This window comes from Bubalus kerabau, chromosome 1 (assembly GCF_029407905.1).
Source record: "Bubalus kerabau isolate K-KA32 ecotype Philippines breed swamp buffalo chromosome 1, PCC_UOA_SB_1v2, whole genome shotgun sequence".
NCBI classification, from domain to species: domain Eukaryota; kingdom Metazoa; phylum Chordata; class Mammalia; order Artiodactyla; family Bovidae; genus Bubalus; species Bubalus kerabau.
Window position 1 is genome coordinate 228,312,417 of NC_073624.1, and position 18,928 is coordinate 228,331,344.

Consider the following 18,928-nt stretch of genomic DNA (forward strand, 5'->3'; position numbering starts at 1 on the left):
TGATGCCATCCAGCCATCTCATCCTCTGTCGTCCCCTTCTCCTCCTGCCCCCAATCCCTCCCAGCATCAGAGTCTTTTCTAACGAGTCAACTCTTCGCATGAGGTGGCCAAAGTACTGGAGTTTCAGCTTTAGCATCAGTCCTTCCAAAGAAATCCCAGGGCTGATCTCCTTCAGAATGGATTGGTTGGATCTCCTTGCAGTCCAAGGGACTCTCAAGAGTCTTCTCCAACACCACAGTTCAAAAGCATCAATTCTTTGGTGCTCAGCCTTCTTCACAGTCCAACTCTCACATCCATACATGACCACAGGAAAAACCATAGCCTTGACTAGACAGACCTTTGTTGGCAAAGTAATGTCTCTGCTTTTGAATATGTTATCTAGGTTGGACATAACTTTCCTTCCAAGGAGTAAGCGTCTTTTTATTTCATGGGTGCAGTCACCATTTGCAGTGATTTTGGAGCCCAAAAAAGTAAAATCTGACAATGTTTCCACTGTTTCCCCATCTATTTCCCATGAAGTGATGGGACTGGATGCCATGATCTTTGTTTTCTGAACGTTGAGCTTTAAGCCAACTTTTTCACTCTCCACTTTCACTTTCATCAAGAGGCTTTTTAGTTCCTCTTCACATTCTGCCATAAGGGTGGTGTCATCTGCATATCTGAGGTTATTGATATTTCTCCCGGCAATCTTGATTCCAGCTTGTGTTTCTTCCAGGCCAGTGTTTCTCATGATGTGCTCTGCATATAAGTTAAACAAGCAGGGTGACAATATACAGCCTTGACGTACTCCTTTTCCTATTTGGAACCAGTCTGTTGTTCCATGTCCAGTTCTAACTGTTGCTTCCTGACCTGCATACAGATTTCTCAAGAGGCAGGTCAGGTGGTCTGGTATTCCCATCTTTTTCAGAATATTCCACAGTTTATTGTGATCCACACAGTCAAAGGCTTTGGCATAGTCAATAAAGCAGAAATAGATGTTTTTCTGGAACTCTCTTGCTTTTTCGATGATCCAGCCCTCCAAGATCACAGGAGATAAGAGTTTCTCTCAAACTCATACAGCAAGAGATATGTAAGTAAAATGAAGAAGTAGAAGAACCACTCCCAATTAAAATATCAAGAGAACTTCCCTAAAAGAATATAAAATGAAACATCTCTAATAGACACTGAGGTCAAAGAGGAGATACTGAAAATACAGAAGGAATTAAGGACTATTGATAGAAATGCAGATTACTATAAAAAGGAACCAAGAAAAATTACAGTGTTCATTCTCAGAGATAAAAGCTGAACTAAATGCAAAGAACAGCAGACTGAATAATGCAGAAGAATAAATAAGTGATTTACAAGATAGAATGGGCTTCCCATGTGGCTCAGTGGGTAAAGAATACACCTGCAATGCAGGAGATGCAGGTTTGATCCCTGGGTCAGGAAGATCCTCTGAAGGAGAACGTGGCAACCACTCCAGTATTCTTTCCTGGAGAGTTCCATGAACAGAGAAGCCTAGCAGGCAACAGTCCATTGCAAAGAATCAGACATGACTGAAGCAACTGAGTGCACGCACACACACACACACACACACACACACACACACACACACACATGACAGAATAATGGAAATTATCCAATCAGAACAGAAGACATAAATTCAAATAAAAAAAAAGAAATGAAAGCAATGTAAGAGACCTATGGGATAATTTAAAGTGTGCCAATCTATGCAGAATAGGGATTCCAGGAGGAGAAGAGAAGAGGGGGTTGAAAATGTGTTTGAAGAAATTATGGCCCCAAACTTTCCAAACCTAAAGAAGGAAACAGATATCCATGTACAGGAAGCATAGAGGGTCCCAAGCAAGATAAACTCAAACAGATCTACACAAGACATCCTATAATAAAAATGGCAAAAGTTAAAAACAAAGAGGATTCTAAAGGCTACAAAGTGAAAAACAAAGAGTTAATTACAACGGAATCCCTATAAGATTATGAAGGCCAAAAGGGAGTGGTGAGATATAGTCAAGGTACTAAAAGAGAAAAATCTGCAACTTAGGATACTCTAGCCAGCAAGATTATCATTCAGAAAAGACGGAGAAATAAAGAATTTCCCAGACAAGCAAAACCTAAAAGAAAACAATACTATGTCAATTCTATTAATAAAATAAATATCAAAAGGTCTTCTCTAAATAGAAAAGAAGAATTTATATAAAAATCAAAATTGGAAAGTAATCACTCAAATAAGCTAGTAAACAGATTTTTTCAAAAAAGTCAAGGGCTTCTGGTCCAAGATGGCAGATTAGAAGGATGTGTGCTCATCTCCTCCAGCAAGAACACCAAAATTGCAACTAGCTATTGAACAGCCATCGACAGGAGAATGCTTGAAACCACCAAAAAAATATATCCCAGATCCAAAGACTAAGACAAAGCCACAGTGAGATGGTAAGAGGGGCACAATCACAATAAAATCAAATCCCACACCCACTGGAGGGGTGATCCACAGACTGGAGAACAATAATACCAAAGAAGTTCTTGCACTATTATGAAGATTCTGAACCCCACATGAGCCTTCTCTGCTTAGGGATCTGACAAGGGACTGGTAATCCCCATGGAATCTGGCCTTGAGGGCCAGCAGGATTTGATTATAGGCCTTACAGAGGACTGTGGGAAACAGAGACTACAGTCTTGGAGGGCATAAACAAAATTTTGCATGTACCTAGACTCAGAGGTATGCTTACTCCTCGGAAGGAAAGTTATGACCAACCTAGATAGCATATTCAAAAGCAGAGATATTACTTTGTCAACAAAGGTCCATCTAGTCAAGGCTATGGTTTTTCCACTAGTCATGTATGGATGTGAGAGTTGGACTGTGAAGAAGGCTGAGCACCGAAGAATTGATGGTTTTGAACTGTAGTGTTGGAGAAGACTCTTGAGAGTCCCTTGGACTGCAAGGAGATCCAACCAGTCCACTCTAAAGGAGATCAGTCCTGGGTGTTCTTTGAAAGGACTGATGCTAAAGCTGAAACTCCAGTACCTTGGCCAACTCATGCGAAGAGTTGACTCATTAGAAAAGACTCTGATGCTGGGAGGGATTGGGGGCAGGAGAGGAGGGGACAATAGAGGATGAGATGGCTGGATGGCATCACCGACTCAATGGACTTGAGTTTGAGTGAACTCCGGGTGTTGGTGATGGACAGGGAGGCCTGGCATGCTGCAATTCATGGGGTCGCAAAGAGTTGGACATGACTGAGCAACTGAACTGAACTGAACTGAGACTCAGAGGAGAGGAGCAGTGACTCCACAGGAGACAGAACCAAAATTACCTGCTAATGTTGGAGGGCCTTCTGTGGAGGCACAGGTTGGCAGGGGCTCACCATAGGGACAGGGGCACTGAAAGTTCCCCCTTGGTGTAAACCCCCTTGGAGTTCACCATTAACCTTACTATAGAGTCTGTAGACCCCAAGGCTGGGTAGCCTAAGGCCAAGCAACAGGGACGAAGTGCAAACCCACCCATCAGCAGATAATTGGATTAAAGCTTTACTGAGCAAGGCCCTGAGCACCAGAGCAAGACCCAGTTTTTCCCATTGCCAGTTCCTCCCATCAGGAAGCTTACACAAGCTCTTAGCCTCATCCATCAGAGGGCAGACAGAAGAAGCAAGAAGCATAGTCATACCACTGCTAAAACAAAAACCATTTTACTGAAAGTTAACCATGAGGAAAAAGCAGAAAGTTACGTCCCAGATGAAGGGACAAGATAAAATCCCAGAAAAGCAATTAAATGAAGTGGAGATAGGCAACTTTCTAGAAAAAGAATTCATAATAATGATAGTGAAGATGATCCAGGATCTCAGGAAAAGAATGGAGGCAAAGATTGAGAAGATGCAAGAAATGTTTACCAAAGACCTACAAGAACTAAAGAACAAACAAACAGAGATGAATAATACTACTAGAAGGAATCAATAGCTGAATAACTGAGGCAGAGGAATGGATAAATGACCTGGAGGACAGAATGGTGGAAATCACTGCCACAGAACAGAATACAGAAAAAAGAGTGAAAAGAAATGAATACAGCCTAAGAGACCTCTGGGATCTATTCACATTATAGGGGTCCCAGAAGGAGGAGAGAGAGAAAAAGGACCTGAGAAAATATTTGAAGAGATATTAGCTGAAAACTTCCTGAACATGGGAAAGGAAATAGTCAACCAAGTCCAGGAAGCAGAGAGAGTCCCAGGAAGAATACACCCAAGGAGAAATGCACCAAGACACACATCAAACAGAAAAATTAAAGACAGAAATAAAATAGTAGAAGTAACAAGGGAAAAATGACAAATAACACACCAGGTAACTCCCATCAGGCTATCAGCTGATTTCTCAATGGAAATTCTACCAGCCAGAAGAGAATGGTATGATATATTTAAAGTGATAAAAAGGAAGAACCTACAAGAATACTCTAGCCAGCAAGACTCTCCTTCAGATTTGATGGAGAAATCAAGTTTTCCAGACAAGCAAAAATTAAGAGAATTCAGCTCTACCAAACCAGCTTTACAACAAATGCTAAAGGAACTTCTCTAGGCAGGAAACACAAGAGAAAGAAAAGACTTACAGAAAATAAACCCAAACAATTAAGAAAATTATACTAGGATCATCAGTTCAGTTCAGTCACTCAGTCGTGTCTGACTTTTTGTGACCCTATGGACTGCAGCACACCAGGCCTCGCTGTCCATCACCAACTCCCAGAATTTACCCAAACTCATGTCCATTGCATTGGTGATGCCATCCAACCATCTCATGCTCTGTCATCCCATTCTCCTCCCACCTTCAGTCTTTCCCAGCATCAGGGTCTTTTACAATGAGTCAGTTCTTTGCATCAGGTGGCCAAAGTACTGGAGCTTCAGCTTCACCATCAGTCCTTCCAAAGAACACCCAGAACTGATCTCCTTTAGGATGGACTGGTTGGATCTCCTTGCAGTCCAAGGGACTCTCAAGAGTCTTCTCCAACACCACAGTTCAAAAGCATTAATTCTTTGGCCCTCAGATTTCTTTATAGTCCAACTCTCACATCCATACATGACCACTGGAAAAACCATAGCCTTGACTAGACGGACCTTTGTTGGCAAAGTAATGTCTCTGCTTTTCAATATGCTGTCTAGGTGGTCAAAACTTTCCTTCCAAGGAGTAAGTGTCTTTTAATTTCATGGCTGCAGTCACCTTCTACAGTGATTTTGGAGCCCCCCCAAATAAAGTCTATCACTGTTTTCACTGTTTCCCCATCTATTTGTCATGAAGTGATGGGACCAGATGCCATGATCTTAGTTTTCTGAACGTTGAGCTTTAAGCCAACTTTTCACTTTCTTCTTTCACTTTCATCAAGAGGCTCTTTAGTCCCTCTTCACTTTCTGCCATAAGGGTGGTGTCATCTGCATATCTGAGGTTATTGATATTTCTCCCAGCAATCTGGACTCCAGTTTGTGCTTCATCCAGCCCAGCTTTTCCCATGATGTACTCTGCATATAAGTTAAATAAGAAGGGTGACAATAAACAGCCTTGACGTAATCCTTTCCCTATCTGGAACCAGTCTGTTGTTTCATGTCCAGTTCTAACTGCTGCTTCCTGACCTGCATACAGATTTCTCAAGAGGCAGGCCAAGTGGTCTGGTATTCCCATCTCTTTCAGAATATTCCACAGTTTGTTGTGATCCTCACAGTCAAAGGCTTTGGCATAGTCAATAAAGAAGAAATAGATATTTTTATGGAACTATTTTGCTTTTTTGATGATCCAGTGGATGTTGGCAATTTGATCTCTGGTTCCTCTGCCTTTTCTAAAACCAGCTTGAATAACTACTTTAAATGTAAACAGATTAAATGTAACAACCAAAAGACACAGACTAGCTGGGTGTATGAAACATGTGCATATATGCACTTTAACATATCACATCACTCTTCATGACCCTCCCCCCCAAGCAAATTGTATGTAATTATTTTATATTTTTAAGTTAATCATGTTCTCATTATGACTTGCAATTGTAATTATCTTTTATTTTTTGTCTGACTACTGAATGTGGAAAGTGATACACATCTTTTACTACTGTGATCATGTAACTATTACTCAATACCATTGTATGATGACTGGTCAACAGAAAAATAATAGAACTATATATCACAAAACCAAAATCACTGCAGATGGTGACTGCAGCCATGAAATTAAAAGACGCTTACTCCTTGGAAGGAAAGTTATGACCAACCTAGACAGCATATTCAAAAGCAGAGACAATACTTTGCCAACAAAGGTCCGTCTAGTCAAGGCTATGGTTTTTCCTGTAGTCATGTATGGATGTGAGAGTTGGACTGTGAAGAAGGCTGAGCACTGAAGAATTGATGCTTTTGAACTGTGGTGTTGGAGAAGACTCTTGAGAGTCCCTTGGACTGCAAGGAGATCCAACCAGTCCATTCTGAAGGAGATCAGCCCTGGGATTTCTTTGGAAGGAATGATGCTAAAGCTGAAACTCCAGTACTTTGGCCACCTCATGCGAAGAGTTGACTCATTAGAAAAGACTCTGATGCTGGGAGGGACTGGGGGTAGGATGAGAAGGGGATGACAGAGGATGAGATGGCTGGATGGCATCACTGACTCGATGGATGTGAGTCTGAGTCAACTCCGGGAGTTGGTGATGGACAGGGAGGCCTGGTGTGCTGCGATTCATGGGGTTGCAAAGGGTTGGACACGACTGAGCAACTGAACTTGAACTTGATATCACCAAAACTAAGATCTAATAGAAAAACCTGTAATCACTTTTTAAAATCCACATGCATATCAGAATTATCTTGAAATTTTTTGAATAATACAAATGCGCAGGTATTGCTTTTTTTCTTCAGAGCTCCAGATATGTTCCTAATGAGCAGTCATGTTTATTTTTTTTTTAGCAGTCATGTTTAAAAACAACTGAAATATATGATAATCTTTTGCTTTTACCTAGCTTGTTTCACTTTTTCTCTTTCATACTCAGTGCTCCCATTTCATTTAGTTTATGTTCTCCAGTTTCTCCATCTCTTCATTTTTCTTGATGTTCTTTCTCAAGTCTTTATCAAGTGTAGTAGAAAAGCTTTATATACATATATATGTACAATATATATTTTATAAAACTCGTGGTTTTTTTCCTAACTAAAAAATTATGATATTTTGATTCCACTTGTTCAACATATCTCAACATAATGAAAGCCATATATGATAAACCCACAGCAAACATTATCCTCAATGGTGAAAAATCGAAAGCATTTCCCCTAAAGTTAGGAACAAGACAAGGGTGCCCACTCTCACCACTACTATTCAACATAGTTTTGGAAGTTTTAGCCACAGCAATCAGAGAAGAAAAAGAAATAAGTGGAATCCAGACTGGAAAATAAGAAGTAAAACTCTCACTGTTTGCCAATGACACGATCCTCTACATATGAAACCCTAAAGACACCACTAGAAAAATATTAGAGCTAATCAATGAACATAGTAAAGTTGCAGGATATAAAATTAACACAGGGAAATCCCTTGCATTTGAGAAAACAGAAAGAGAAATTAAGGAAACAATTCCATTCACCATTGCTTATTTGATTTATATGAAGAGTACATCATGCAAAATGCTGGGCTGGATGAAGCACAAAGAAAGAAAAAGAAGTCACTTAGTCATGTCCAACTCTTTGTGACCCCACGGACTCTAGCCTACCACGCTCCTCCATCCATGGGATTTTCCAAGCAAGAATACTGGAGTGGGTTGCCATTTCCTCCTCCAGGGGATCTTCCTGACCCAGGAATTGAACCCAGGTCTCCCACAGTGCAGGCAGACGCTTTACCATCTGAGCCATCAGGGAATCCAAATGTTATTTGAGCATTTAGTTTACAAAGAAGAGTAATATCTACTACAGAGTCAATCAACTTGTTCCCCACTGCCAAAATTACTTGGGGTTCCTGTAGAAAGCGGATGAAGTCACTCAGTCATGTTCGACTCTTTGTGACCCCATGGACTGTAGACTGCCACACTCCTCCATCTGTGGGATTCTCCAGGCAAGAATACTGGAGTGGATTGCCATTTCCTTCTCCAGGGGATCTTCCCAACCCAGGGGTCGAACCTGGGTCTCCTGCACTGCAGGCAGAGTCTTTACCATCTGAGCCACCAGGAGCTTAGATGAAGCACAATCTGGAATCAAAGATTTCTGGGAGAAATATCAATAACCTCAGATATGCAGATGACACCACCCTTATGGCAGAAAGTGAAGAGGAACTAAAGAGCCTCTTGATGAAGGTGAAAGAGGAGAGTGAAAAAGCTGGCTCAAAACTCAACATTCAAAAAACAAAGATGATGGCATCTGGTCCCATCACTTTATGGCAAATAGATGGGGAAACTGGAAACAGTGGAAACAGTGACAGACTTAATTTTCTTGGGCTCCAATATCACTGAGGACAGTGACTGCAGCCATGAAATTAAAAGACACTTACTACTTGGAAGAAAAGCTATGACCAACCTAGACAGCATATTAAAAAGCATAGACATTACTTTGCCAACAAAGGTCCATATAGTCAAAGCTATGGTTTTTCCAATAGTCATGTATGGATGTGAGAGTTACACCATAAAGAAGGCTGAGTGTCAAAGAATTGGTGCTTTTGCTGTCTGTGGTGTGGAGAAGACTCTTCAGAGTCCCTTGAACTGCAAGGAGATGAAGCCAGTCGATCCTAAAGGAAATCAGTCCTGAATATTCATTGGAAAGACTGATGCTGAAGCTGAAACTCCAATACTCTGGCTACCTGATGCAAAGAGCTGACTCACTGGAAAAGACCTTGATACTGGGAAAGACTGAAGGCAGGAGAAGGGGATGACAGAGGATGAGATGGTTGGATGGCATCACCGACTCAATGGACATGAGTTTGAGTATGCTCCAAGAGATGGGAAGGACAGGGAAGCCTGACATACTGCAGTCCATGGGGTTGCAAAGAGTCTGACACAACTAAGTGGCTGAGCAACAACAAAAACGAAGCAATTATAGATGTGTTTTCACCTAATAACAATCCTAGATGTGTGTACATCTAAAAATAGATCACTGAACTATATTAAGCAATAATCAACAGAACTCCTAAGTAAGAATTTTTAAAATTATCAAATATAACTGGTATGTCAACATTACTCTCAGTCATTGATCGGACAAGTGTACTGAAAATCATTAAGAGTACAGAATACCTGAGACAGAGATGTAAAGAACACATGTAACCGGGAGATTGGGATTGACATATATATTCTACTATGTATTAAAGGTTTCCTGCATAGCTCAGTCAGTAAAGCATCTGCCTGCAATAGAGAAACGTGGGTTCAATTCCTGGGTCAGGAAGTTCCCCTGGAAAAGGAAATGGCAACCCATTCCAGTATTCTTGCCTGGAGAATCCCATGTACAGAGGAGCCTGGCAGGATACCGTTCATGGGATCACAATAGTCAGACACGTCTTAGCGCTATACTTTATTTATTTATAAAATAGATAACTAATGAGAACCTACCATATAGCACAGGGAACTCTACTCAGTGCTCTGTGATGACCTAAATGGTCGTCATAAAAGAGGGGATATATGTATACATATAGCTGATTTACTCTGCGATATGGCAAAAACTAACAAAACATTGTAAAGCAACTATATTCCAATAAAATTTTTTTTTAAAAAATATAGAAGACCTGAACAACATGACAAACTGTCATAACTGACCTTTATAGAGCACTTACTGAACAACAGCAGATTATATCCATTTTTTCAATTGCATATAAACATTCACCAAGATAGACCATATCATGGGATATAAAAGAAAAACACCAGTACAGTATAATAACACATATATATGGAATTTAGAAAGGTGGTAATGATAACCCTGTATGTGAGACAGCAAAAGAGACACAGATGTATAGAACAGTCTTTTGGACTCTGTGGGAGAGGGCAAGGGTGGGATGATTTTGGAGAATGGCATTGAAACATGTATATTATCATATGTGAAACAAATCGCCAGTCCAGGCTTGATGCATGATACAGGATGCTCGGGGCTGTGCACTGGGATGACCCAGAGGGATGGTATGGGGAGGGAGGTGGGAGGGTGGTTCAGGATGGGGAACACATGTACATCTGTGGCGGATTCATGTCAATATATAGCAAAACCAATACAGTATTGTAAAGTAATTAGCCTCCAATTAAAATAAATAAATTTATATTAAGAATAAATAAAGACAGTTAAAAAAAACTAATCTTAAAAAATTTAACAGAGCAGAAATCATACAATGTATTATTTGTTTTACAAATTATTAAACTCACTCTAGAAGAAATTAAATTAGAAGTCTATAGCTGAAAAATGGCCCACAAATCCCCAAGTATTTGAAGTTTGAACAGCATATGGTTTCTAAATAACCCATGAGTTATAGAAGAACTAAACTTTTTAACAGAATGAAATATGAACACAATCTATCAAAATCTATGGGTTGAATCTAAAGTAATTCTTAGAGGGAAATGTATAGCATTTAATGGTTTAAGTAAAGAAATGTATCAATCAATAATCTAGGTTTCCCATTTTAAAAACAGGAAACAGAAAAGTAAATAAAATCAAATGCAAATAGAAGGAAGGGAATAAAAATAGGGCAAAAATCAATGAAACTGTAAGAAGAAAAACAGCAAATAAAAATCAGTGAAACCATAGCCATTTCTTTATAATAGTTGCCAATAAAAAGGGGGGAGGGGGATGTTGGGGGCAAAAGGGGAGTAAAAAATAACCAGTATCACAAACAGTGGAAGAAATTAACAGATACTAGTTGGATAATAAGAAAAGATGATGAAGGTACTCCATGCATGTAAGTGCAAGAGCTTATATGAAATAGACCATGTACTGGAAGTCACAAATTATTAAACTCACTCCAAAAGAAGCAAATAATGTAAATAGTTCTATCTAGTTAAAATTTTTTTCAGTAAAGAAACTTCCAGGCCCAGATGGATCAAAGATAAATACTACTAAACATTTAACGAAGACTTAATCCAAATATATACACTGTATTCCACAAAAAAGAAGAGGAAAGACCACTTTCTAACTCATTTTATGGAGGCCAGAATTACCCATATATCAAAGATATTTTAAGAAAAAATCAATATACGGATATTTTCCATAAAATATTAGCAAATTTAGTAATACATATTTCTGGATAAAATAAAAACTCTTTGCAAACTCAGTATGGAATGAAATTTCCCTAATCAGATAAAGGGCATGTGTGAAAAATCTATAGCTAACATCATACTTAAATTATGAGAAACCTAATGTTTCCCCCCTAAAAACAGAAACAAAACAAGGATTTCAGCTCTCAACACTTCAACTCAATACAGTATTGGAGATTCTAGTCAGTATAATAAGGTAAAAAAACAGCCAAAAGAAAGGAGAGAAAAGAATAAAACATCCAGATAGGAAAGTAACTAATAACATATAGCTGAGTCCCTTTGCTGTACACCTGAAACTATCACAACATTGTTTGTTAATTGTCTATACCCCACTACAAATTTAAATAAAAAAAAAAACAGAAAAGGAAATTTGAAAATACAAAAAAAAAAAAAAAAGAAAAAATTGTCTTTATTAGCAGACAACACAATCACCTAGTACGAAATAATGGAATCTATAAAACAAGTTATTAGAACTAATAAGTTTAATCAAGGTTAGAGGGTATAAGAACAAAATACAGAATAAATTCTATTTCAATACACCAAGAAAATAATCAGCCATTTAAATGAAAAATAATACCATTTCTACAGAATCAAAATGGGAACTATTAGGAAAATGTGATTAACAGTTTTCATGTGCTATTCATTGAAAAAGCAATTTCTTGAGAAAAATATAAAAGTCCCAGAAAAGTCAAAACAGTATTGAAAAGAACACTTGAAAGCTAATTGGCTGCAAGAACTATTATAAAGTTACAATAATTGAGACAGTGTGGTATTAAAGTAAGAAGAGACAAACAGATAAGAGGAACAGAATAGAGAATTCAAAAATAGAGTCATACGCATATAGGTAACTTTTTTTTTCTTTTTACCAAGATGCAAAGGCAATTCAGTGGAGAATGATAATCTTCAACAATGGGGCTAGAATGATTGGATGCATTAAGCAAAAACAATGAACTTCAACCCACAGCTTACATCATATACAAATGCTAATTCAAAACGGATCCAAGAACTAAACTCTAAAAGTATAAAAATTTTAGAAGAAAATATTTTGTGACTTTGGGTTAGCTAAAAATCTTAGACACAACACCAAAAGCATTATCCATAAAATAACTATTTGTAACATGGACTTCATGAAAATTGAAATCTTTTAAAAAAAACTCAAGAAAGATAAGACAAACTAGAGAAAATATTTACAATGCATGTATCTGATGAAAGAATGGAATTTAGCGCATATAAAACTCTCAAAACTTAATAACAAGGAAACAAACAACCAAATATAAATGGGCAGATTTGAATCGACAAAAAAAAGAATATATACAGATAGTAAATAAGCCAACCAAAAACATACATTTGGAAATCAAAGGGGCAGATCTAAAAAACTGAGGTATGTGAAAGAAGCCAGACTCTTCCCTGCTCCCCGAAAGAATACAGCTCATATGATTCCATTTATGTCATTTCTTTAAAAAAAACCTGCTAACTAATTTATAGCCAGAGAAAGCATATCAATGTCTAGGGTTGGTAAGACATGAAGAAACTTTGGGGATGACAGAGGGTACATTTATTATCATGATGCTTGATTTTATGCATATATACAAACATCAAAATATCAAATTGCACACTTTACATGTGTGTGGTTTATTATAGGTCAATTTTGCCTCAATAAAACATTTAAGAAAATAATTAAAAGACCACCCCTTCTCATCATGTAAATGTAGAAATACAATGAGATATCAACTTATTTCTCCTGTTATGATGACTATCTAAAAAAGATGGTAAGTGCTGGTGAAGATGTCTACACTGTTGGTGAAAATGCAAACTGGTATAACCATTACTGAAAAATGTACTGAAGTTCCTCAAAAAACTAAAAACAGAACTACCATATGATCCATCAGTCCCTTTTCTGAACGTATACCCAAAGGAAATGAAATCAGCACCTCAAAGAGTTATCTATACCTATCATATTCATTGCAGCTTTATTCATAGTGGTCAAGATATGGAAACCATCCAAGTGTTCATTGAAAGATGAGTGGATAAAGAAATTGTAGAATATATACACACACACACACATATATATGCATACATTGGAATATTATTCAGCCTTTAAAAGGAACTCTTGTCATTTGCAACCACAGGAATGAACCTGGAGAATATTATGCTAAGTGAAATAACCCAACACAGAAAGATATATACTGTATGATCACCCTTATATGTGAAATGTAAAAATGTTAAATACATAGATTCAGAGAATAGAAAGGCAGTTATATGGGTAGGGAGGTGGGGAAAATGCAGAGATATTGGTCAAAGAGTACAACACTGCAATTATGTAGGATGAATAAGTCTAGAAATTAAGAACAGTATGATGTCTATAGTTAATAATACCATACTGAACACTGGAAATTTGCTAATAAAATAGATTTCAGGTGCTCTCATCTTTAAAAAAAAATGTTAACTATGTGTTAACTGTATTAATTAGCTTGAACATAGCAATCATTTTGCTCTATATTCATATCAAGTCATCATGCTGTATATAGTAAATAAAAATTTTTGTTAAAAAAAGACGAGTTCCTCCATCTATGTACAGTATCGCCTCCACAGTTGTCTTCTCAATAATATTATTTTAGCAATTTTATCAGTATACTGATAAAATCAATTTTTATCAATTTACTCTTTCTTCTGGACCTTTTCCAATAGTTTATATACTTCCTATTCTTTCTCTCATAAAAATATATACAGATAAAGAGAAAAAAAAAAGGAAAAGAAATAATTCCTGGACTCCTCATTTTCCTTAATTTTTCTTCATTAACTTCTTCCTATTAGAGCAAAATATCTCTAAAGGGTAGACTACAGAGACTGACTCCAGTTTACTCCCTTCTATTTTCCCTAAAGTCTACTGTGTGTGTGTGCTAAGTTGCTTCAGTCATGTATGACTCTTTGCAACCCCATGGACTGTAGCCTGCCAGGTTCTTCTGTACATGGGATTCTCCAGGCAAGAATACTGGAGTGGGTTGCCATTTCCTGCTCTAACATCTACTCTCATGACAACAATAAAACTGTTAGCATCAAGACCAGAGATACTTCTACACTGCAAAAGCCAATGGTTTTAATTCTCATTTCATTTTACAAATCAACAACATTTCATATATGTTTTCTCCCCTGTTAGGTTCCCAACACAACTTTCTCTTGGACATTTCATCTTAGTCTCTGCAAATTCCTATTCATCAACTGATCATAACATACTGGAGTGCTGCAGTGTTTCAGCCTTGGACCAAATTTGGATTTTATCTATATTTATTCTCTTGGTGATCTCTATCCTCTGGGCTTCCCTGCTGGTTCAGCTGGTAAAGAACCCCCTGAAGGAGATACAAGAGACACAAGTTCAACTCCTGGGTCGGGAAGATCCCCTAGCAAAGGAAATGGCAACCTGCTCCAGTAATTCTTGTCTGGAAAATTCCATGGGCCAAGGAGCCTGGCAGGCTACAGTCCAAGGGGTCACAAAGAGTTGGACACAGCTGACTGATGCTGAGGCTGAAACTCCAATACTATGGCCACCTCATGTGAAGAGCTGACTCATTGGAAAAGACCCTGATGCTGGGAGGGATTGGGGGCAGGAGGAGAAGGGGACGACAGAGGATGAGATGGCTGGATGGCATCACCGACTTGATGGACATGAGTTTGAGTGAACTCCGGGAGTTGGTGATGGACAGGGAGGCCTGGCGTGCTGTGATTCATGGGGTGGCAAAGAGTCGGACAGGACTGAGAGACTGAACTGAACTGACTGAGCGTGCACAGGTACACACACATTTCTTTTCAAAAATCTAGATTCTTGTACACAACAGCTCACTCATTTTTATTTGAATATCTAATCAGAATATCTAAATTATTCTGTACCAAACTGAGTCTTAACATTCTTCCCCCTCAACAATTATTTCTTTCTCATTGCTCCCCAACTCATAAAATGTCAAATCCAGTTTTTCCAGTTGCTAAGCCAAAAAACCTTATAATCATTCTTAACTCCACTCTTTTTCTCACACCCAACATGTGGTCCATCAGCAAATTCTTTTGGCTCTATCCTCAAAATATATCCTAAAGCACTTTTCATCACCTCCACTTGTTAATTCTCAGGCTGTCACTGTCTTGTTTAACTTGAATTTTCACAATAATCTTCTAATTACTATCCTACCTCTCCTTCCATATGCATTAACATTATACATCAACATAACACATTCAGCAAGAATCATTCTATCTAAACAGAATTTTAATCTTGCCACTTCCTTCATCATAAATCTCTAATAGCCAGGCTAATTATTTGATAAAGGCCCCACAACGCTACCTGGGAGCAATTTTCTGTTGTTTTAGATTTTGTCCTCTGGTCTCTTGGTTATTCCCTCTGAGTCACCTCCCCTCCACTAGAAAATCCCCCACCAAAAAATGGCTTAGGTTTACAGCTAACTAATTTTCTTAACCTACTTTCTTCCCATAAATATTTTGTATCATATTTCACAAAACAAGGCCTCTTTATTTATTTATTTATTTATTTTTTACCTGTCTGTCCCTTTTAATCTAGGCTTGCTGAGTTTCTTCAGAAACAGTAGGCTCTTTACATACCATTTTGTATTACACTTTACTGGACAAAAGGCACACTTCAAACCTAATCAAAAGAAGCCCTTCTCAACCTTTGCTCCCTGTATAGTTTCGGGCATGCGTGCTAAGTGGCTTCAGTTGTGCCCAACTCTGTGGCCCTATAGACTGTAGCCCTCCAGGCTCCTCTGTCCATGCAATTCTCTAGGCAAGAATACTAGAGTGGGTTGCCATGCCCTCCTCCAGGGGATCTTCCTGACCCAGGCATTGAACATGCATCTCTCATGTCTCCTGCATTGGCAGGCAGGTTCTTTATCACTAGAGCCACCTGGAGCCCTTGTTGTATAGTGACTGTTAGACAATGCCATGTAGGGGCTTCATTGTTTCAAGAGTTGATGAGATATATCCTTAAGATCCTTAGAAAGTTTACTGACTAGTACAATGGTCTTATGAAGGATCATCTGAAAACTATCTGAGGTTTAAGAGGGTTTGATAGTTGCACACTTGTATATACCCTGTGATGTTTTGCTGGCAGCAACCACGCTTTTATTTTTGTCCTGAGTCTCTTTCTGAGAGAGACTCAGGATGAAAGACAACTACTGTTTAAAATCCAGAAAGCCCTAGGTTTTATATTCCCTCTAGAGGAGCTGAAAAATGAACAATTCCTTCTTTAGTTCAGCTCTAGTTTTTCTGTACCTTAGGATGAAATCAGTTGATATTCTCAACACTTAACCTAGAAATCTCCTTAGCAAGATCTATCAGTTTGTTAGCTGGCATTTTCCCTACTTTCCACGTTTCCTAAACTTTTCATCAATAATTTTTAAAAAAGTCCCCTTTCCCCCAACTTCTTGTAACATTTTTCCTATTTTGATTTAAAGCCTCTCCCCGCGCCTCCCGAGATGGGGGAACTGAGTTTTCTATCCCAAATTCCATTAACTGTGACTGTGTGACTAGTTCTCAGCAATGATGAGTGTGTTGTGTTTTACTTTTAAGCCAAGTTAGTAAAAAATCCTGTGTGACTCCTTCACATAATGATACTCTTCTTCCCATTACCCTGATGAAAATGGACACAGCAAACCAGAGCCATGTGTTGAAGCCAGAAATGAAAGGAGACTGGGTCTCTTCATCACAGGTTGGAGAAAAACTGCCTGTAAATCAGGGATAATGACCTGAACTTTACAGAACTGGGAAGAAAAAAAAAAAACCAGACTTCCTCCTGTGTAAGTCATAATGCATTTGGGGTAATTTTTATATTAACTGAGATTATTCTACATAAAAAAATTTATAGGGAATTCCCTGGTAGTCAGGTGGTTAGGACTTCACACTTCTACTGCAGAGGGCCCAGATTCAATTCTTAGTCAGGGAACTAAGATCTCTCATGCTGCATGGTGTGGCCAAAAAAAGAAAAGGTAAAGCATTATGTTTTTTATAAGTCTGAAGAAAGGGAGTGATTCCTTCTTGAGCAACTGGGGAAAACATTTCAGATAGGCTATTAAATCAGAATCTGATAGGTAGAGGTAGCAACAATTGTTTGAGAAAAAATATTAATGGACAAAAGTAGAGGAACAGAAAATACAGATTACTCAGAGTCTAGTGGTATGTGCTTCTGGTGTTTGCAAAGGAAACCAGGAGATGAAATTGAGACAGAAGGTATGCCAGTTCACAGAATGATCCCTAAGCCAAAGCTCTTTAACTCTACTGGCTAAGCTTTGAAGCAATGGGGAGGCACTCCCAGTTGCTGTTTCCCTGGGGTAATTTGTCTAGACTAGAGTTGACAGATATGGGAGAGATTTGTATAGCAGAAATAATGGTATCATTGAACTTAAAAATTCTTGCAGAGGCTTTTCTCTAGAGTTCAGGGCAAACATAATAATGACTTGTTCGAACTATATCACTTGATCTGTGAAATACTGCTTTCTCATGATTTTAAAAGACTTTGGCAAACTTTCTCCCCATATTGTACAGTGTGTTAGCAAACATTTAAGAGGCTTCCACTAATGGCTATAATTAAGCTTCAAAGGGAACAGGCAAAGTCAGACACTGAGTGGAGCTGAAACTATTCCCTTTTCCCCATTGTTACCAATATGCAATTTACCCTAGCTTGCCTTCCATCACATTTTCCAGAGAGTGAATAAGTGTTTCAATTTAGGATGGTAGAAAAATCCATATGCCAGCAAGAATTTTTATTGCCATCCAATTCAGAGCTAGCTGAGTCATGCTGACCCACTATACAACCCTGTGAACAGCATGACACTCCAGGGACTTTTGCGTGCTGGCCTATTTTCAGGCTCCTTTGCAAGTATCCTTAGCAGGTATCCTATGCTTCCGCCTACTGAACGATTTTGTGTTCATACAGTTGATGGTCTTCACATATTCATGTCTATTCTCATAGATTTCAGCTCACTTTTATCTATACCTATGTGCCCTCCTCCTTCAGCATCCAGTGTTATTTTGCTACAGAACTCTTATTTATCCTCCAAGAATCAGTTGCGCAAGTATATTTTTTGAGAACTTCTCTAATGATACTATCATTAGAAAAGATGTATGATAGATATAATCTTAAAATTATTATTTTAATTGGATCTTTATGCACTTACAGCCTGAAAATATGTTTTTCTAGAATGCTATATTTGAATTGTACCATCTATATTTAATTTGCTAAATTGTGAGCTCCTTGAGTATAAAGATAACACTGTAAATGCTAAATTGAAGACATGCAAATTGATATGAGAAGCTAAAGGAAGCAAAGCCAAATAAACCTATAGAAACCATTCAAAAGCCTCAAAACTCAATAATGATATAGAAAGTTAGGAGGCAGTTTAGATAAGGTGACAAAAAGATTAATAAGTAAAAATGTAAATAAATATGAAAACAGTTTGAATTCTTTCATTCGAAACATATCAACAGGAAAATTTAGAAGAAAAGAAAGATAAACCCTCGTCTTGCCCTCCAGATCATTATAATCTCACACTGTGGGTAAAGCTACCAAACAATAAATAGTAAATAATGTAACATAGCAATTCAGTACCAACCTCTTTGCAACAAATTTCTAAAAATTCTAAGAAAAAAGAATGACTCCAGGAATAGAATTCAACCCTATTATCTTGAACTCTTTTATTGATAAATTTGATGAAACCACTGAAAGTGGGATTTTATGTT